Source organism: Mustelus asterias, chromosome 19 (assembly GCF_964213995.1).
Source record: "Mustelus asterias chromosome 19, sMusAst1.hap1.1, whole genome shotgun sequence".
Lineage (NCBI taxonomy): Eukaryota > Metazoa > Chordata > Chondrichthyes > Carcharhiniformes > Triakidae > Mustelus > Mustelus asterias.
The window spans coordinates 69,374,893-69,394,058 of NC_135819.1; the positions used below are offsets into that span (position 1 = coordinate 69,374,893).

Here is a 19,166-nt window from a genome sequence, read left to right on the forward strand (position 1 = left end):
CACGAAGGGCAATTTTTAGCATGGCCAATCAACCTAACCCGCGCATCTTTGGACTGGGAGGAAACCCACGCAGACACGAGGAGAATGTGCAAACTCCACACAGACAGTGACCCAAGCCGGGAATCGAACCCAGGTCCCTGGAGCTGTGAAGCAGCAGTGCTAACCACTGTGCTACCGTGTCGTCCCTCCTCCTTCACCCCCAACATCATTGATTCATGTCAATGCATTTATCATCTTCCAGCTTGATTTGTCGAACATTTCTACTTGCTGACCTCCTGACAACCATCCAATAAAAATTCACAAGTTCTGCTCCCCACAACTGATCGTATATTGCAACCCAATCACTTCTCCCTTCACCAACTGCTACTCACTTATAGTACCATAACATATTGGTTTCAGACTCCATTCCTTCATCATAAATTCCTCCAAGGCAGAACCCTGGCTTCAGCAAACTCCTGTGTATCCACAATTCGATTCATTGTGGTCTGTTCTGAGCTTGAACCCCAGTCCTTTTGCTGCAACATTAGTGTATGTCAAAGCACCTCCAGTTGCTTTATCTTTCTGCACTGCATGAAAACATCCTCAGAGCCCAACTCTTCTCCAAATTCCTGCTCGGTGTTCAAACTCTGCCTCCCTCACTCTGCCTTCGATGTTTTGCTACAGCTGATGTGACAGAGAAGTTGTTGACCACCAGTAGAATGACCATTCTAATAAGCCAACATGGTATTGTCAGAAAATCTCAGCAGGTCTGGTAGCATCTGTAAGGAGAGAAAAGAGCTGACGTTTCGAGTCCAGATGACCCTTTTCTATGTCTTTTAGCTTTGACAAAGGGCCATCTGGACTTGAAACGTCTGCTCTTTTCTCTCCTTACAGATGCTACCAGACCTGATTTGATTTATTTTGTCACATGTATTAACATACAATGAAAAGTATTGTTTCTTGCGCGCTATCCAGACAAAGCATATCGTCCATAGAGAAGGAAACAAGAGAGTGCAGAATGTAGTGTTACAGTCATAGCTAGGGTGTAGACAAAGATCAACTTAATGCAAGGTAAGTCCATTCAAAAGTCTGACAGCAGCAGGGAAGAAGCTATTCTTGAGTCGATTGGTACGTGACCTCAGACTTTTTTATCCTTTTTCCCGAAGGAAGAACGTGGAAGAGAGAATGTCCAGGGTGCGTGGGGTCCTTAATTATGCTGGCTGCTTTGCCGAGGCAGCAAGAAGTGTAGACAGAGTCAATGGATGGGGGGCCAGTTTGCATGATGGATTGGGCTACATTCACAACCTTTTGTAGTTCCTTGTGGTCTTGGACAGAGCAGGAGCCATATCAAGCTGTGATACAACCAGAAAGAATGCTTTCTGTGGTGCACCTGTAAAAGTTGGTGAGAGTCGTAGCTGACATGCCAAATTTCCTTTAGTCTTCTGGGAAAGTAGAGGCGTTGGTGTCGGCATGGGGGGGACGAGGACAAGTTGTTGGTGATCTGGACACCTAAAAACTTGAAGCTCTCGACCCTTTCTCCTTCGTCCTGTTGAGATTTTCCAGCATTTTCCCTTTTGGTTTCAGATTCCAGCATCCGCAGTCATTTGCTTTTATCCATGGTCACTGTCAGTTAGGCCAGCGATGGTTAACTTGAGAGTTATGGGATAACTTATGAGAACAGGTTGTATAGATTAGGCATGTATTCCCTTGAATGTAGAAGATTCAGGGGTGACCTAAATCAAATATTCAAGATGATTAAAAGGATGTGATTGGCCAGATGGAGGAAAATAATTCACTGATGGTGGGGAGCCCAGAAAATTAAATTTGGAGCTCGGCTGTTCAGGGGTGATGCTGGAAAGCTTGTCTTCATATAAAGCATATTGGAATTCTCCCTGAAAACGCAAGGGCAATTGAAAATTTCAGAACTGAGATTGTTGCTACAAATGACATAGGTAAAAAAAAGAGATGAGGTCTGAAAAGCAGAATATAAAGAGCTAGGAAGCAAGCTGAAAAGTAGGATCTCAAAGGTAGTGATCTCACAATTACTACCTGTGCCACGTGCCAGTCAGAGTAGAAATAGCAGAATACATAGGATGAATACGTGGCTGAAAAGATGGTGTGAGGGGGAGAGTTTCAGATTCCTAGGGCATTGGGACCGGTTCTGGGGGAGGTGGGACCTATACAAACTGGACGGGTTACACCTGGGCAGGATCAGGACTCATAGCCTTGAGGGGGGTACTTGCCCGATGCTAAGCTAATATGCCAGGAGGATGAACCTTTGCAAGGATTCAGAGCAGAGGGAATTAAGAACAAGAGGAAAAGTCAGTAAGGAGAATAAGCAAAGTGATAGACAAATCAAGGGCCAGAGTCAGATAAGGAGAAAATAAAAAAAATAGTCGGAAAGGGAAAAGAAATGTTACAAGTGTCCACCTTAAAGTTCGAATGCTCAGAGCATTCAAAACAAAATGGATGAATTAGTTGCACAGATAGATGTAAAGTGGTATGATATCGTTGGCATAATGGCTCCAAGGTGAGCAAGGATGGGAACTAAACATTGAGGGCTATTCAGTGTTTAGGAAGGACAGATGGAAAGGAAAAGATGGTGGAGTTGCATTGTTGATTAAAGATAATATTGATACGGTATTGAGGAAAGATATTAGCATAGATGATGTGGAATCTGGGTCGAGTTAAGAAGCAACAAGGGGCAAAAAAACATTGGTGGGGGTGGTATACGGACCACCAAACTGTCGTGGTAATGTTGGAAAAAGACAGGACATTAGACAGGAAATCAGACGCATGTGTTAAAGGAATATCTGTGATTATGGGCAACTTTAATCTGCATATAGATTGAAAGAGTCAAATTAGTCACAGTACCAGAGAGGAGGAATTTCTGGAATGCATACGGGATGGTTTTCTGGAACAATACGTTGAGGAACCAACAAGGGAGCAGGCCATCTTGGACTGAGTGTTGTGCAATGATAAAGGATTAGTTGGCAATCCAGTTATGAGAGAAGCCTTGGGGTCGAGTGACCATAATATTGTAGAATTCTTTGTCAAGGTGGATAATGATGTAGTTGATTCTGACACCAGGGTCCTGAATCTCAAGAAAGGTAATTAGGATGATATGAGGCATGAATTGGCCATGTTGGACTAGGAAACATTACTGAAAGGAAAGACAGTGGACATTGGCAGGCATTTAAAGCATGAATAGGTGAACTCCAGAAGTTGTTTGTTCCGGTTTGTTGCAAGAGTGGTAAGGGAATTGTGGCCAAATTAGAGAGAGTATCAGATTCAAGGAAGAAGCATACAAATTGGCAAGAAAAAGCAATAGGCATGAGGATTGGGAGCAATCTAAAATTCAGCAAAAGACAAAGGGATTGATGAAGGAGGGAAAAATAGAGTATGAAAGTAAGCTCGCAGGGAACATAAAAACTGACTGTAAAAATTTTTATAGATAGTAAAGAGAAAAATTGACAATAATGGATGTAGGCCCGTTACAGTCAGAAATGGGAGAATTCATAATGGGGGAATAAGGACATGGCTGAGAAATTAAATTTGTACTTTGCTTCAGTCTTCACAAAGGAAGACAAATAATGTGCCAGAAGTGCTGAGAGAAATATGTTTTAGTGAGGAGCTGAAGGAAGTCGGCATTGGTAGAGAAATGGTTTTGGGGAAATTGATGGGATTGAAGGTAGATCAATCCCCAGGCCCTTGTAATCTTCATCCCAGAGTACTTAAAGAAGTGGCCCTGGAAATCGTAGATCCATTGGTGGTTATTTTCTAAAATTCTTTGGAATAGTTCCTACAAATTGGAGGATAGCTAATCTCAGCCCGCTATTCAAGAAAGGGAGCTGGAGAGAAAACAGGGAACTATAGACCAGTGAGCCTAACGTCGGTACTCGGGAAGTTGCTGGAGCCTATTATCAAGGATTTCATAACTCGGCATTTGGAAAGCAGTGGGATAATCAGACAGTCAGCATGGATTTACAAAAGGGAAATCATGCTTGACGAATCTGTAGGAATTATTTGAGGATGTAACTCATAGAGTTAACTGAGGAGAACCAGTGGATGTGGTTTATTTAGGCTTTCAGAAGGCTTTCGATAAGATCTCACATAACAGAATACAATGTAAAGTTAAAGCAAATGGGATTGCAAGGAATGTCTTGAGATGGATAGGAAGCTCGGAGTTGGCATAAATGGGTCTTTTTCTGATTGGTAGCCAGTGACTAGTGGGGTTCCGCAGGGATCTGTACTCGGACCCCAACTGTTCACATTATATATTAATGATTTGGAAGAGGAAACAATGTATTATCTCCAAATTTGCGGATGATACAAAGTTGGGTGGGAGGATGAGCTATGCAGAGATGCTTTGGTGTGATTTGGACAGGCGAAATGTGTGGATATCTGCATGGCAGATGCAGTTTAATGTGAGGTTATCCACTTTGGTAGCAATAACAGGAAGACATTACTTGAATGGGTGTAAATGTAGAGATATGGATACATCTACGAGACCTTGGAGTCCTCGTGCATCAGTTGCTGAAAGTAAGCGCACAGGTCAGCAGGCAGTAAAGAAGGCAAATGGTATACTGGCCTTCATAGAGAGAGGATTTGAGTATAGGGTAGGGATGTTTTGTTGCGCTTGTATGGGGCATTGGTGAGGCCACATCTGGAGTATTGTGTGCAGGTTTGGGGTTCTTATCTGAGGAAGGATGTCCTTGCTATAGAGGGAGTACAGCAAAAGTTTAACAGGCTTAGTGGGATGGCAGGTCTGTCATATAAGGAGAGACTAAGTCAGTTAGAATTATGTTCACTGGGGTTTAGAAGAGTGAGAGGGGATCTCATAGAAACTTATAAAATTCTAACAGGGTAGATTCAGAAAGCATATTCCCAATGGTGGGGGAGTCCAGAACTAGTTTAAAGTTAAAGTTTAAAGTTTTTAAAAAGTTTATTTATTAGTGTCACAAGTAGGCTTACATTAACACTGCAATGAAGTTACTGTGAAAACCCCATAGTCATAGTTTGAGGATATGGGGTAAACCTTTTAGAACTGAGGTGAAGAGAAATTACTTCACCCAGAGGGTGGTGAATGTGTGGAATTCACTACCACAGAATATAGTTGAGGCCAAAACGCCTGATTTCAAGAAGGGGGGTGCGGGGAGTGGCGGTGAGGAGAATCGGGCGGAGCAGGCTCGAAGGGCCAAATGATCTACTACTCCTTCTAGTTTCTAAGTAAGATTTTCGTTAGGCAGTGGTATGGAGGGTTACAAAACCAATGTAAACAGATCAGCAGTGATCTTGTGGGATGGTGGTGGAACAAGCTTGAAGGGCTGAATGGGCAAGTCCTGTTTCTATGTTTAAGAAAAGGCTTAGGACAGGAATAAGTTCAGAGTTGTACATCTTGAGAACTGTGGATTGAATAGCACCAAAACCACTGGTCTTGCAAGAAACCTGATCTCACAAGGTTACACTTCTAACTTGGCAAAATATCTTGTGTGTAAGGCAGTCGATTCAGCCCATCTTGTCTCTGATTCATTCTGGTGATAAAATATGTTTCTTCCAGCTGTCAGTCAAGAACATTAAGAGCTTCTATGTCTTAATCAGTAAAATGATATTAAAATTAATGGATCTGAAATGTGGGGAAACCAATTACAATACTCAAAGCATTGTATCTTCACGATTAAGTGGCTCCTAGTGTACAAAATATTCTTCATAAATGTACTGTAAAATTAAGCAGACATGTTTAGCACAGAGTATATAAAAAGCTGAATACAGATTTATGCTGCTCTTTAAGAGGTCTTGGATGCATGTCTTATGAATCAGACTAATTAGTTTTTACTTTAAGTATATTAAGCAGAAGTTGTATCAACTCAGTTTGGTTTTTGAAAGGAAATGGGACAGATGAGCGCACTCTAGCCTTTAAGGTTTCCATGAACTTCAATGCTGTGCATCAATAAATCAATTGAATCCCCTCAGGATAGTGAGGGTGCAGGATTGAGCTTAGACTGGGCCTTGAGAAATCAATTCAGTATGTCTGTGTGGCTTTTTTTATCGTAAGACTTTGAAGAGACTCCACATTCCCCAGGATGGATTTTCAAAAATGTTTCAAAATTATCCTGAAGTAACAATTTCTTCTTTTTCACATTATCATGGCCCTGCCATTTTAAATTCCAGGCTCCCTGACATTTGACATGCAAGCAGGACAGCCAAAGTTGTCAAAAACCCGTATTTGCCGGTGGTTTAAAAAAAATGTTTGACTAAATTTTCTGGAGATTGCAGACAAGATGTTAAATTATCCATGTTGGTTGTGGCTTAACATCCTGTGAAACCGGAGTGAGACTGATTTTCTTGTAATCATCCCTATTTTCACTCTTTATTCATTTTAACACTCCACACCTGTAGCTCGAGTCATATTGATAAAATAGACATTTTTACGAAATAGGAGAATTTCCATTCTTGAAGTTGCGTGATGCCAATGCTTCAGTGAGGAGGAAAGTTGTCTCACCCTGATGTTTATTCTGCTCCAATTTTTGTCTTCTCTGCAGCATCATCTGCAGTGTTACTATTACTGAAAGCAAAAATATACTCCATCTTGACTGGCAGTTTCCGATACTTTGCAATATGCATTTCAGTCAGCCAGATCCACGGTGAACTTGCCAGCTGCCATGTGGGTGTATCACAGTAAATAAGTACCATGGGGCTTGCAGCACCCTGCTGCCCTGTTTAAATCGGTACAGAATGAAGTAATAACATTGTCTATCTTTAAAATGTCTCATAAAATGTGTCTGTATGTTGTGTTGATGTGCAATAGAAAAAATTCAAAAACACACCTATAGTTCGCACGAATTAGTCACCTTTTGAATCTCCAGGTTGTGGTTATATTGTTGGTAAAATGACAGTCTTGTCATGTATTCTCTCTCTCTACTGTGTTTTTTTTGATTGGATCACTGACATCGCTAGATAGGTGAATGGTACTTCTGTACACTGCTTAGCATTCAAGAGATAACATATATCTATGCATTGGGCAGTCCAGTACCTGTAATTGTTAATTTATTTCTAACTTCTGCGACAAATTAAATTGAAACAGCACTCTTTTACTTCTAGTTTCTGTGCCGAGTGAAATGATCCAAGTTCCTATAAAAGCAGTATCAGCTTTCATATTTGTAAACCAGTATTTTTATTTTGTGCAGAAGGAGATGGAAGAGCTTAACAGTGGGATAAATTTGTGGAATTTGCCACCAACAAATGCATTTCTGAATTAGAACTTCATATTGTGTAAAAGAACAACTCCTCACTTTGCTTTCCTTGACTCTGGTAACAATTTTGTATTTGTAATACAATGACTTTGGGCTTTCAGTGACATGTTAAATTAATTTTGTAGTTATGATTTTTACAGTAGTTTATTTTTCTTTGGCAATAATGGTAAAAACTTGTTTAGTTTGATATGATTCATCAACCAGTGCCATTAATATACCTGATTCAACTGCAATATTTTAATAAGTGAATGAATAATAGTGAAACCCTTGTGGTACATCCCCTATGCTGTGTTTTCTGCTTTCAAATAAAGCTATTGAGATTGCGCTTAATAATGAGCACCTTCACAATAATGATTCAATTCCCTGAAATGTTAAAGGTACAATAATCACAAAATTCGCAAAAAATAACACTGCCTTTTGCAAGAAGTGAAACGCTGGACAATGCAGGTCCGTGTATTTGCTCAATGGTAATATATAATTAAATAAAACATATGCAGATTCAACCTTGGCATAAGTATTCCCTCTCTGGTTGGGGGAATCCAACAGTTTAACATGCGATCTGAGCCTATCTGATACTTTGATTCTCCATCTGCTCACAGTATTATTGGTAACTTCTATTTCATTTGATTTGAATCTAAATTACTCAATGACATTATGTAAGTTTTCACACAACTCGCACTAAATTGCAACATTGCAGCACATTGTTTTGCTAAATTATTCTCAAGGATCTCTGACAGTGTTCTTATCAGAAGGGCCCAATTTTTGAAACTGTTGGCGTGAGATTTACATTTCCTTATGGTTCAACATTATAAAATGAGAAATAATAATATTGTTGTAGGCAGATAGTTTCATTCTTCCATCCTCTTTGGGGAATAAAATTGAAGTAAGGTACATTCTCTTAGCTTTGGTGTGGTTCTAAAATTCAACCTGAAAGTTACCCAAATGTATTTGGACAATTTCAAAGCTTGCGCAAGTTCAACACCTGCTTTTATGTTACTCAGAAGATCAGAGAGATTTATCCTTCATGGCTGCCTTTGTTGCCTGTCAGTCAGAAAGTTCAACACTTGACACAGGTACTGTTCACCTTTCCACTCTGTTCCTCACTCTCAGTGCTGGCAGAATGACTAGCATATGTTGAAGCTTGGCCTTTTAACATTAGTTGGTTACAGTAAGAAGAACAAAGTTGTACCTTATGTTTAGATTTATTTATCAGTGTCACAAGTAGGCTTACATTAACACTGCAATGAAGTTATTGTGAAAATCCCCTCGTGCCACACTCCAGTGTCTGTTCGGGTACACTGACGGAGAATTTAGTGTGGCCAATGCACTTAACCAGCACGTCTTTCAGACTCTGGGAAGAAACCCACTCGGACACAGGGAGAACGTGCAGACTCCGCACAGACCTGACCCAAGCCGAGAATCGAACCCGGATCCCTGGCACTGTGAGGCAGCAGTGCTGACCATCTTCTGGGATCCATAAGAGATCAGGTATGCTGGCTGCTACATGTAGCAATTTTTCAATTGAAAAATGTTGCCTGAAATTCTTGCAAAGAATCTGAGAAGATTGCTGCTTTAAAAAAACACAGAAATGAATGACTTTGAATGAGATGCTTTATGAAAATTTAATTTTCTGATTCAATCATTACTGTGGATTGGCACCACTGCCAACAGTATGAGCAGACCTTCAACCATGAGAACTTTACCATGGTGAGGTTTGGTGGACCTTTCCAGACATAATTTGTAAGAACCAAATCTGCGAACTACAATGTTGAGTGTTTAATAATTCAAGGGGGCATAATTCAACCATTTCACATTCCCGCCTTTTGTTTTTTTTAAATTTTGATGGTGAAACTAACTGAGTTTAGAGTGGATCACTCTGAACTATCCTTGTCTAACTCAAGACTAAGAGCCATTTGTCTGCCCTCTTTAAGTGAGTATTACAGCCAGGCAAGGGAAGAAGGGAATTGTTTTGACATTGGTTGCAAAAAAGGAGGGACATGTACAAGATTCATTTTAACGCAGTTAATAATGATATAGCAATGTGATTCTAGTTTTGCATGATCTTTGCACTGAATTACTAGTTTTGCCAAACACACATTTCCTGATCCTAAGGCGCCCTGTGAAAGCTGAAAGTGGATCTGAAAGCCTCTCATTTGCTGAAGCATTCTGCCTTTTATGGGTTATTTATGCTAAAAACAAAATTCGGGAGAATTGATTGAATTTCCAAAGGGGTGTACTCGAGAAAATAGACTTTTAAAAAAAAAAAGTTTAATCTCATTGGATAGCTTCCTCATTTGGAGCTTTCAGTTACTCATAGCCGCCATTGTCAGAGCCTCCTCAAACTGGAGTCTTTGCAAGAAACATTTATGCACTCTGCCCTCTCCATCTGCCTTCAACACGAACATGCACGCTAACCCAAAGATATACGCCATCAGATGGCTGTTAAATTTCAAAGTCTTTGTCATTCATAGACTAGGTATGGCGGGACTGATGTATGAGGAGAGATTGACCAGGTTAGGATTGTTTTTGCTGGAGTTCAGACGAATGAGGGGGGATCTCATAGAGACTTATAAAATTCTAAGAGGATTAGACAGGGTAGTTGCAGGGAGGATGTTCCCGATGGTGGTTGAGTCCAGAACCAGTCTGAAGATTCATGGAAGACCATTTAGGATGGAGGCGAGGAGAAATTTCTTCACCCAAAGAGTGAGCCTGTGGAATTCATTACCACAGGAAGTAGTTGATGCCAAAGCATTGAATGTAGTCAAGAGGCGGCTGGATATAGCACTCTGGGTGAATGGGATCAAAGGTTATGGAGAGACAGCAGGACGAGGCTATTGAGTTGGATGATCATCCATGATCGTAATGAATGGCGGAGCAGGCTTGAAGGGCCAAACGGCAGCCTCCTGCTCCTATTTTCTATGTTTCCAAGTCTTCCTTAAGTCAAACCCTTCCACCCTCTTTTTCCCCCCCATCAAAAGTACCTTACTAGAGTATGTTAAGAACCTCACTGATGTTGCATGCACGAGTGTCTCAAAATCCCAAAGGCCAACTTGAAACATTGGTTCTTAATGGTATATATTTGTTTGGAATAATTTGGGGAACCGTACACAACCCAATGAGGAACCAGTTCAGTTGTTGTATAAACAATTAATAGAGTATTTGTTTAAATAAAAGAAAAGCACATGACATGAAAGACTAATATACACTATGACACTTAAGTGTATTAATAACTGAACACGCGGTTGTAACTGAAATTACCATTTGTTCTAAAATATATCCACGTTCCTGGAACTCTCTGACACGCCCCTTTTTCCAAACAACATGCAATTAGTGGGTCTATAAGACAACAAATCTAGCTAATAATTACCACACAATACAGCTGCAGATGATCAAGTCTGGGAAAACATCTTTTCCTGGTTCAACAAAGGTATGAAACGGCTTCTTTTAGAGGCGAATATCATCAGTAGCTCTTAATGTTAGATGCAACAAGCCTCTGACAGTTGAATGGAAAACCAGCCTCCTTCCCCAATGCGAGTGCTAGCTGTTATATTGCTCAGCTTCTTTGATACTCCGCTCTGTGGATTCTACTGTCTGCACCTCTCAAATTCCTTGTTTTTACAAGTTACCGTAAATCTGTTTAACCCCACTGATCTCCAGTAAACAGTTTTTCTGTTATGACAGTTCGCACCTCAGTTTGTCTAGATGCTTGCTAATCTTGTTACTGGGTAAATCACATATTATTCCTCAACGCCTGCTGATCTTGTTCCTTGTTGAAGCCAAAATACTGCGGATGTTGGAATCTGAAACAAAAACAGAAAATGCTGAAAAATATCAGCAGGTCTGATAGCACCTGTGGGGAGAGAATCGAGCCAATGTTTCAAGTCTAGATGATGAAGGGCTAACTAGACTCGAAACGTCGAGATTGTCCTTGTTGTTTATATCGCAACTTCAATTGTTAACCTCGTTAACTTCCCAAATTCCTATCAAGTAAGGCAGAGATCCAGCTGCTCCATGCACGTGTCCTCCTCACTCAGCAAGAATATGCTCCAGTTCAACAATTCCTAATAAGGTTCAAATATTCAAGTAGGGAGCTGACTTCCTCGGACTACTCGGAATTGTCTGAAAGCTCCTGATGCAATGGAGTGCATTTACAATCTCCGAATTCAACAGAATCAACATTCAGAAAACTCCAATCGTACTTCCAAATACTCCGTTGCTGCTTGCAGTAGCTGGAATGTTAATTTTGAGTATGTTTTTGGAAATTAAAATTTCCCAATTGTGCAGTTGAGAAGTGCAAGGCTGCCTCTTTTTTTCTTGCAGGTATTTCACTTTTCTAAATTTTTAAGTATTCCCATAAATTGGAAGGCAATATACTCTTTAAATTGGAAAACTTCAAACAAGCCACACATCATCGTAAAAATGTTTTAATTATTTGCAAATGTGTTGAACACTCCCAGAACTGTAAGCTTGTAGAATCACAGGGGAACTTGCAAATTGTATTACAGGTTTGGCCAAATCCAATACCCGTGTTTTAAAATGAACTGGTGCCAAAGCCATTTCCTTCTATTGTACGATTCCAATTTCATCTATGATGTCAAAGAATGTTGAAACAGAGAGAAATTTTAAGAATCATCTTGGCCCATCCAGCAGACAACGCAAGAACAGTATTTCTGGATGGTCGTTCCTCTTATTGCAAAGAAAGAGAGAAAATAAATTCATGGTATGCCATGTTAAATTCTTATAAATTTACCCACCTGGAGTATAGCCCAGCCCAGATGAAATATGCTCACTTGCACTATACCAAACCCATCTTTTGCCATATCACTGAAATGAATAAATCACACAATCAGCCCGCTCAGACATTGTGATTGGATCACAAAGCTTGTTACCACCTTGACATCTTGTTGGCAAAAATTATTAGGACACTTTTAGGTTTGTCGATGACTATGTTTCAGATTGCAATGAGTTTGAGAGAATTCTGAAGTTTTCATGTCAGGATTTGTGCCATCATTCCAACCATTTGCTGTTTTACTGACTTCACCCAGTGTGTTCGCAGAGCAGAAGGAGGCAGTGGCGTAGTGATATTGTCACTGGACTAATATTCCAGAGATCCAGGGTAATGCTCTGGGGTCCCAGGTTCAAATCCCACAATGGCAGATGGTGAAATTTGAAATGTGGAATTAAAATTCTAATGATCACCATGAAACCATTGCTGTCCTGACCAGGTCTGACCCACATGTGACTCCAGATCCACAGCAATGTGGTTGGCTCTCAAAATGCCACCTTAAGGGCATCTGGGGATAAGAAAAAAAAACAGTTTGAAATGAATAATCGGATATCTGTACCCATTTGCAGTACTTAAAACTGATATTCCAGCATTATCGTTCATATGAAGTTTCTTTAAATTCATGTATTGGTTGACTTGCTCTTTGTGAATTATGTAAACCCCAATAGAACATCAGTATGTGCACCTTATTCTTTGCTAATGTTATGCTCTACCTGTGGCACACCATCTTTTTATTCTAGCAGAAATAATAATCATAGCTTCTAAGCATAAGAATAAAACATGCTTTGCATTTTATCACGTCGTGATTGTATCCTCTGTAATTGTCTAATCAGTGATCACCCCATCAATTTTTGTTGAAAACACAGCATTCATGCCATTTAAAAAATACTGAACAGCAGCATCTTGTAGATTGATATGGAAAGACTCTTTGCTGAAAATAATTTAATGTTTTTGGTGACACATTGCCACTTTAATCTCAGACAATCTGCAGACAAAAACACTTATAACAAAAATATTCAGTTTTACAGCCTGTGCTGCCCACTCACTTGAGTTTTAAGGCTTGAATGTTTGAATGAGACTGTCAGGTTGTTATGATGCATTCTTGCAACCTGCACATACATCTCAGAACAAGAGGAATTTTTCTTCTTTGTTTATAATGGATAAACGGCAGGTCTACTTGCCACCTGCCTTGCAAGAGGAAGGTAATTTGTTTGAAGCCATTTTGATTCACAGATTACGGTGAAAGATGAATGGTTTGCCAGAGTTTGTTATCCATAAATGGCTGAAAACTCAAAAAAAAATTCTCTTCCACTACACGGCAGGCATTAATTGAATTCATTCTATCCTGAAAACTGATATCTGCCAGATGCTATTTACTAGTTTAGAGCATTGGTCTCAGTTCATCTTTTCTTTACAGTATAACATTTTCAGATGCTGTATCAGAATTCTGTTGTGTGGCTTTTTTGCTCAGTCATTGGTATCCAAGGCAACCATTTTAGTCGGGTGAGGTGGGGCAGTGAATAGATAATACTGAGGAGGATTGCAACAAATTATAAGAAGACATTAATAAACTTGCAGGATGGACATACAATTGGGAAATGAATTTCGGTATCGTTAAGCATGAGGTATGATATTGTGGTGAAATTGAGCTCTCAATGTTTTGTTCTTGGTGCCTGTTCAGACTGCATAGTTTCTTTATTATCAATTAGTTCAGTTCAGTTTCCGTCCATGTATAAAAGGTGATGAACATGCAACAAACAAATCTGTTTTAGCTAGGGTGTATGAATCCACTTCATATGATGTGCCTTTGCCAATGGCTAAACAAACCAATTCTTGAGAGGTAAGTTCTACCTCAAGTGCTGCACATGAAGCTACCCAGTGTCATTGTGGGTTGTTTTTTTCCAGTGTTGGCCAAGCCACTATCGCCACTTGTCATTGTGGTGGCGCATGCCAGTCCACAGGAGTTGTAGCTGTCTTTCTGTCATCAGCTCATGCAACAGTCTATGTTTACGGCCTCCACACCTGCATATCTCCTTGAAGTGGAACTTAGGGTGTCCTCCTGGCTGTCTGGCTGCCTCGCCAGACAGAAAATCCTTGGCTATATGGCATTCTTCCATCCTGGGGACGCGCCCAAGCCAACAAAACCTCCTCTATTTATTGAGCATGAACAAATTTGAGAGCTCTGTTTAAGAGGATTGCTGCATTCATGATTTTGGTGTGCCAGAGTACGCCCATAATGGAAAACAATTTTCATTTTCACTGCCATTATATTGAGTAAATATCTTGGTTACAATTAGCCAAGCAATGTGAGGTGCCATATGGGCCTCTATTTTATAGTCCCCAGTGTTCGATTTTTAGTCTATCTTCTACTCGACAGTTTCATGCTCATGAACCATTGGTACTTACAGCATAGAGGGAACCATTTCGCCGATTGTGTCTGTGCTGACACTTTGCAAAAGAAATTCAGAGCAAACACTCATTTTCTCCATGATCTTCTGCTTCAAATAGTAATGGGATAGTAATTTTTTTGTGTGCCTTTATGTGAAGTTGATTTTCCCCATGCTGTTGCTCTTAGTTAGAGTAGCATTAGGGGCAGGGTTGTAATGTTTTTATCGTCAATGCTCAAGTACTCTCTGTGGGACAGAGTCTAACTAGATCCTGCAGTCAATTAAGGGTAATAATTACAGTTCTTGGCCAGATTTTTTCTATTTTCTCAGCTGTTTTATTGCTCTCTTTTACCACCTTTGTTCTTTCTGTATATTTTTAAGATTTTTTTGTGCTCTTATTTTGGTATTCAGTCAAACTGTAATGTCTGAAATATTGATTTCTTCACCACAGATGATCTCAATTTACACCCAAGTTGACGGATCTCCTGCAGTGTTGCTCAAGACAAATTAGATGATTTGTTGGCTTGTAAGACCAGAAATGTTGTACCGTGTAATGGACAACGTATCATTCAGCTACTAAGATGAAGCTGTGTCAGTAAGACTGCAAAGCCCAATTACCTTTTGAGTAAACAGTGGGTGAGGTCAGTCAAACTTGAATTATTTTTTCGGCTGCAGATCAGAATCCAGGATGACGACAAGCATTCTAACTCCTATTTTCACTTGTGCGGGGGGCACTCCTCTATTGGTGCAAATAGCTGATTGTTTTGATACTTCCTAAAAATGTGATTTAAAAAATATTCTTGTGCGATTGTGGCAGAGATGTTCAGTTTTTATTGTAGTGGTAATATATCTGTATTTTTAAATTTTGGTATAATGCCTCAACAGTATTTATTCTGCATTGCAAATTTTGCTTTTATTGCACCTTTCAAAGAGTTGGAGGTTTATTTGTTTGTGTTAACAAGAATGGAAAAATGTATCAGAGGCCTCAAACAAATCTGATGTGGTATTTACCCAGCATGCAAGCCCCAAATCATGTTGCACTGTGTATTTTTTTAATAAAGCCCATCTGGCTGGTGAATCCATGGGCAGTAATCTTCCTCGGAGGGATGTGGTTGAGATCGGAAACTTCTCAGCCGTAATAATTGTCAGGAGGCTGGGAACTCTCAGCAATTCCTTGGGCGTTTCCTCACATGAAATGGTCAGGACTGAGCTGTGCATGTGCAGCACAGTGTTTTGAAGATCTAAGGGTATCCACATTGAGGAGAAAAAGATGTGAAAACACCTCTTGTGAGGCAGAAAAAGGGTGCCATTAAGAGAGAAGAGTTACAGGGAGGCGATCGGGAGAGGTCCAAAAATGCAGTAGAGAGTCCAAGCAGCTGCAATTGGGAGACTTTAAGCAGAAAGAAGCAATCGGCGAGGATGCGGGAGAAGCCCCGGTGATTGACGTAAGCCACAGAAGGATGGTGATTCCCTGCTGTGTGCTGCTGGGTAAACTTGAGCATTTATGTGCAGTGAAATTGTTGCACTGACTCTCCCACTGTGGGGCAATGGTGTAGCTATGAAACAACAGTATTCTGGGCACGGTGGCAGAATAGTTAAAGTTCTGCTTGAGTTGGTGCTGGACTGCAGACCCAGGAATCCAGGGGAAGGGGTCTTGGGAGACGAGATTGAAGACCTGTGAGGTGTGCCATCATTGGTCCAACTTGGACAGTGTCAAAGTTGGGAGAGAATTCCAAGGCGCAATCTTTGAAGGTGATGACTGGAATTGAGAGAGAGAGTTTCTACAAGATTGGTTGTCTTGTCGTTTTACTGAGGTCTGGGTGGGTTGTTGAAGAATTGGTGGCACCTATCTTGGTTGTATCTGCCATTGTGAAGTTTGCTGTGTTCAACTGGTTTGCCTGTTAAGTCATAAGAACAATACAGCACAGGAACAGGCCCTTCGGCCCTCCAAGCCCGCGCCGCTCCCCGGTCCAGGATTGAATCCTGAATCCAGGATCCCCGCCCAATTTTCCAGCCTATCTACATACCAAAATCCTATCCACCGAGCTGTCCCTCACAGCTACGATGCTTTGTTCATTACAACCTATTAACTCACCCCCACCCCCCCATTCCAGACCATGTGATCTCCAGGGAGAGGCGAAAACCCAGAGTGAAAAACCCCAGGGCCAATATGGGGAAAAAAATCTGGGAAATTCCTCTCCGACCCCCTGAGGCGATCGAAACGAGTCCAGGAGATCACAATGGCCCTGATCGGGAAATGCTTCCCAACCCTAGTCATTTCCACTTCCACGAACACCATATGAATTCCCTGCCCCCGAGACAGGTTCCCAACTATCCGCAGTCTCGCTCTGTACTGGCACCAGCAAGATGATCATAGAATGAAGCCTTGAAACGAGAAACAAGGAGCAATTAGCCCGCGCCGCTCCCTGGTCCAGACTAGACCACTCTTTTGTATCCCTCCATTCCCACTCCGTTCATATAGCTGTCTAGATAAGTCTTAAACGTTCCCAGTGTGTCCGCCTCCACCACCTTGCCCGGCAACACATTCCAGGCCCCCACGACCCTCTGTGTGAAATATGTCCTTCTGATATCTGTGTTAAACCTCCCCCCCTTCACCTTGAACCTATGACCCCTCGTGAACGTCACCACCGACCCGGGGAAAAGCTTCCCACCGTTCACCCTATCTATGCCTTTCATAATTTTATACACCTCTATTAAGTCTCCCCTCATCCTCCGTCTTTCCAAGGAGAACAACCCCAGTTTCCCCAATCTCTCCTCATAACCAAGCCCCTCCATACCAGGCAACATCCTGGTAAACCTCCTCTGTACTCTCTCCAAAGCCTCCACGTCTTTCTGGTAGTGTGGCGACCAGAACTGGACGCAGTATTCCAAATGCGGCCGAACCAACGTTCTATACATCTGCAACATCAGACCCCAACTCTTATACTCTATGCCCCGTCCTATAAAGGCAAGCATGCCATATGCCTTCTTCACCACCTTCTTCACCTGTGACGTCACCTTCAAAGATCTGTGGACTTGCACACCCAGGTCCCTCTGCGTCTCTACACCCTTTATGGTTCTTCCATTTATCGTGTAGCTCCTCCCTACATTATTCCCACCAAAATGCATCACTTCGCATTTATCAGGATTGAACTCCATCTGCCATTTCCTTGCCCAAATTTCCAGCCTATCTATATCCTTCTGTAGCCTCTGACAATGTTCCTCACTATCTGCAAGTCCTGCCAGTTTTGTGTCGTCCGCAAACTTACTGATCACCCCAGTTACTCCTTCTTCCAGATCATTTATATAAATCACAAACAGCAGAGGTCCCAATACAGAGCCCTGCGGTACACCACTCGTCACAGGCCTCCAGCCGGAAAAAGACCCTTCCACTACCACCCTCTGTCTTCTATGACCAAGCCAGTTCTCCACCCATCTAGCCACCTCCCCCTTTATCCCATGGGATCCAACCTTTTTCACTAGCCTACCATGAGGGACTTTGTCAAACGCTTTACTAAAGTCCATATAGACAACATCCACGGCCCTTCCTTCGTCAACCATTTTGGTCACTTCTTCAAAAAACACCACCAGGTTAGTGAGGCATGACCTCCCTCTCACAAAACCATGCTGACTATCGTTAATGAGTTTATTCCTTTCTAAATGCGCATACATCCTATCTCTAAGAACCTTCTCCAACAACTTCCCCACCACGGACCATAAGTACCTCATACTAACCATGAATGTGTGAAATGGTTGAGGGGAGACTTAATAGAGGTTTATAAAATGATGAAGGGGATAGATAGAGTGAACGTTCAAAGACTATTTCCTCGGGTGGATGGAGCTATTACAAGGGGCATAACTATAGGGTTCATGGTGGGAGATATAGGAAGGATGTCAGAGGTAGGTTCTTTACCCAGAGAGTGGTTAGGGTGTGGAATGGACTGCCTGCAGTGATAGTGGAGTCAGACACTTTAGGAACATTTAAGCGGTTATTGGATAGGCACATGGAGCACACCAGGATGATAGGGAGTGGGATAGCTTGATCTTGGTTTCAGATAAAGCTCGGCACAACATCATGGGCCAAAGGGCCTGTTCTGTGCTGTACTGTTCTATGTTCTATGAAATAGATATTGTAAATTGTTTTATCTTTCTGACCTTGTATCCTTGTTCAAACCTGTGCAATCTTGTGGCTTTATTCTTTAGCAAGTGTCTTGAAACTCAAACCTCATCTACCTCAACAAAAATTTACTGATCCCTAATTGGAACATACTAACATTTTGGGGTCTGGTCCAGGATCATAACAATATCCACAATGACATGTACATTAATACCAAATATTTAGAGTTTGAGGAGACAGTCCAGTCTTGTCACTGGACTAGTAATCCAGAGAGCCAGAGTAATGCTCTGGGAACCTGGGTTCGAATCCCACCATGCCAAATGGTGAAATTTGAATTAACTTTTTAAAAATCTGGAATTAAAAAAAGCCTAATGACCATGAAACCATTGCCAATTGTTGTAAAAATCCATCTGGTTCACTAATGTCCTTTAGGGAAGGAAATCTGCCGTCATTACCTCGTCTGGCCTACATGTAGCTCCAGAGCCACACACTTAATTGCTCCTCAGGGATGGGGAAAAAGTGCTGGCCCAGCGAATGGCACCCACATCCCATGAACGAATAAAAAAATTAATGTTGCAGTAAATGCTGATGTACTTAAGAAATAAGTCCTTAATGATAGGTCTTTCATTACCACATGCCGACAG

At 41.3% G+C, this 19,166-nt stretch overlaps 1 protein-coding gene across 1 annotated transcript in view; it reads left to right on the forward strand.

Annotated features, from left to right (window-relative positions):
- chchd3a (coiled-coil-helix-coiled-coil-helix domain containing 3a) overlaps positions 1 to 19,166 on the forward strand; it is a 301,499-nt gene that overhangs the window by 11,367 nt on the left and 270,966 nt on the right. The window lies entirely within an intron of this gene.